Below are 3,454 nucleotides of genomic sequence, written 5' to 3'. Positions count from 1 at the left end.
GTTTTCTTTTGGACTTGCTGTTGTTTGGTGTCCCTCATTCCACTGGACTCTTCCAAAGTATTCCACAGCCTGACTGGACTGTTCTAACTCCTTACGGGGGGCGGGGGGCCACAGATCTGTTGCATAGCCGACCTCTGTGTGGGGAGGGGCAAGGTAAGAGACTTCCTACAAGAAGCAGGGCCCTGTTTCACAAAACTCAGCGGAGTCAGAGTTGAAGGAAACGTGGTTTTCGGTTTCACAAAGCCAGTTCAGCTTAACTCCGAGGCAGTTGCTATGGTAACATACTCCATGACGCTACCCTGCTAGCTGTGCACAGCACGTGCACAACGTCCAATGGGGAAGGGAGAGAGGCGCAACATTCAAAAATGCAAAAACACGTGATCGCCAACAGTCCGGGGGGGGGGGTATTTGTCTATGGTCATGATTGACAAACCCCAATCCCAGTCAAGTTGGGACGTTGTGTAAAAGGTGAATAAAAACAGAACACAATGATTTGCAAATCCTTTCCCACCTCTATTCAGCTGAATCCACTACAAAGACAAGATGTTTAATTTTCACACTGATAAACTTTATTGTTTTTTTGAGAATATTCCCTCATTGTGAATGTGATGCTGCAACACATTCCAGAGAAGCTGGGACAGGGGCAACAACAGACTGGGAAAGTTGAGGAATGTTCAAAAAACCCCTGTCGGGAACATTCCACATGTGAACAGGTTAACTGGAAACAGGGGAGTGTCATGATTGGGTAAAAAAGCAGCATCCCTGAAGAAAGGCTCAGTCGTTCACAACCAAGGATGGGGCGAGGTTCACCACTTTGTGAACAACTGTGTGAGCAAATAGTCCAACAGTTTAAGAACAACGTTCCTCAACGTACAACTGCAAGGAATTTAGGGATTTCATCATCTCCAGTCCATAATATCATCACAAGATTCAGAGAATCCAGAGAAATCTCTGCACGTAAGCTGCAAGGCCCAAAACCAACACTGAATGCCCGTGACCTTCGACCCCTCAGGCGGCCCTGCATTACAAACCCACATCATTGTGTAAAGGCTATGACCACGTGGGCTCAGGAGCACTTGGGAAAACCATCGTCAGTTAACACAGTTGGTCGCTACATCTACAAGTGCAAGTTAAAACTCTACCATGCAAAGCCAAAGCCAGATATCAACACCACCCAGAAACACCGCCCGCCGGCTTCTCTGGACCGAGCTCATCTGAGATGGACTGACCCAAAGTGGACAAGTGTGCTGTGGTCTGATGAGTCCACACTTCACATTGTCTTTGGACATCATGGATGTGGTGTCCTCCGGGCTAAAGAGGAAGAGGACCATCCAGATTGTTATCAGCCCAGAGTCCAAAAGCCAGCATCTGTGGTGGTATGGGGGTGTTAGTGCCCCATGGCATCATGGGTAACTTGCACATCTGTGAAGGCACCATTCATGCTGAAAGGTACGTACAGGTTTTGGAGCAACATGTGCTGCCATCCAAGCGAGGTCTTTTTCAGGGACGTCCCTGCTTATGTCAGCAAGACAATGCCAAGCCACATTCTGCAGGTGGTCCACCAGCGGGGCTTCGTAGTAAAAGAGTACAGGTACTGGACTGGCCTGCCTGCAGTCCAGACCGGTCTCCCATTGAACATGTGTGGCGCATTATGAAGCGCACAATACGACAACGGAGACCCCGGACTGGTGAGCAACTGAAGTCGTACATCAGCAAGGATGGGAAAGAATTCCACCTACAAAGCTTCAACAAGTAGTGTCCTCAGTTCCCAAACGCTTACTGGGTGGTGTTAAAAGGAAAGGTGGAGTAACACAGTGGTGAACATGCCCCTGTCCCACCTGCTCTGGAACATGTTGCAGCATCACATTCACAATGAGGGAATATTTGCAAAAACCAATAAAGTTTATCAGTGTGAACATTAAACATCTGGTCTTTGTAGTGGATTCAGCTGAACAGAGGTGGGGAAGGATTTGCAGATCATTGTGTTCTGTTATTATTCACCTTTTACACCACGTCCCGACTTCACTGGGACTGGGGTTTGTATTTATAATGACAGAACAGGCGTTTATATCGATGTGTGTAGCTGCTGGCCGGTTCATTCTGTTGTTCAGTGTGGACGTGTGTGGTCTGCAGATGATAAAGTATGGGTCAGTTAGACAGGTTACACAGTTTACTGCTGGGTGAACATGTTTTGCTCTTTGAGAGGATTTCCCAGGTGGTTGAATAATTAATGTTTCTGTCCACCAGTGACCAAATATAAGGGCTTAAACATGTGACATTCTTGAAACGGTTGTTTGTAAAGCAACACATGTGAGCATTAAAGCTCTGTTTGAATGTCCCTCTGTTAGACCCACGTATGTCTCTGTTTTGTCGTTGTCCTCTCTCGTCACCGTAGCTTGGTAGATGCCTCCCTTCGTCTGGCAGTTCCCCTCTAGGGGGCGTGAGTCGTTCACACGGCAGTTGCAGTTGGGGGAGTCCGGTGGTGATGAAGGTGTCGTTGATTTGTTGATGATTGTTGTGTTGTGGGACGATATTGTGTGTTGAATGTTAGGCCTGCAGCTATAACTCATGGTGATGGTGTTCCTACTGAAGATCTTCCTCAGCTGGTGGTCCGGGGCGAAGCACCTATCCACAAGTTCAAAACACTGCCTGCCATGCTCGTGGCCACGGTGTCGCTGTAGGGTGGGATGTACCACGGCGTCACTGTAGGGGGGGATGTACCACAGTATCACTGTAGGGGGGGTTGTACCACAGTATCACTGTAGGGGGGGTTGTACCACGGTGTCACTGTAGGGGGGGTTGTACCACAGTATCACTGTAGGGGGGGTTGTACCACAGTATCACTGTAGGGGGGGTTGTACCACGGCGTCACTGTAGGGGGGGTTGTACCACAGTATCACTGTAGGGGGGGTTGTACCACAGTATCACTGTAGGGGGGGTTGTACCACGGTGTCACTGTAGGGGGGGTTGTATCACTGTGGGGGGGTTGTATCACTGTAGGGGGGGTTGTATCACGGTATCACTGTGTGGGGGGGCTGTATCACTGTAGGGGGGGTTGTATCACTGTGGGGGGGTTGTATCACTGTAGGGGGGGTTGTATCACTGTAGGGGGAGTTGTATCACGGTATCACTGTGTGGGGGGGCTGTATCACTGTAGGGGGGGTTGTATCGGGGTAGGGGGGGGTTGTATCACTGTGGGGGGGTTGTATCACTGTAGGGGGAGTTGTATCACGGTATCACTGTGTGGGGGGGCTGTATCACTGTAGGGGGGGTTGTATCAGGGTAGGGGGGGGTTGTATCACTGTAGGGGGAGTTGTATCACGGTATCACTGTGTGGGGGGGCTGTATCACTAGGGGGGGTTGTATCACTGTGGGGGGGTTGTATCACTGTAGGGGGGGTTGTATCACGGTATCACTGTGTGGGGGGGCTGTATCACAGTGGGGGGGTTGTATT

Source organism: Lampris incognitus, chromosome 20 (assembly GCF_029633865.1).
Source record: "Lampris incognitus isolate fLamInc1 chromosome 20, fLamInc1.hap2, whole genome shotgun sequence".
Taxonomy (NCBI): Eukaryota; Metazoa; Chordata; class Actinopteri; order Lampriformes; family Lampridae; genus Lampris; species Lampris incognitus.
The sequence above is the reverse complement of the archived record's forward strand: the minus strand, read 5'-3'. Positions refer to the sequence as shown.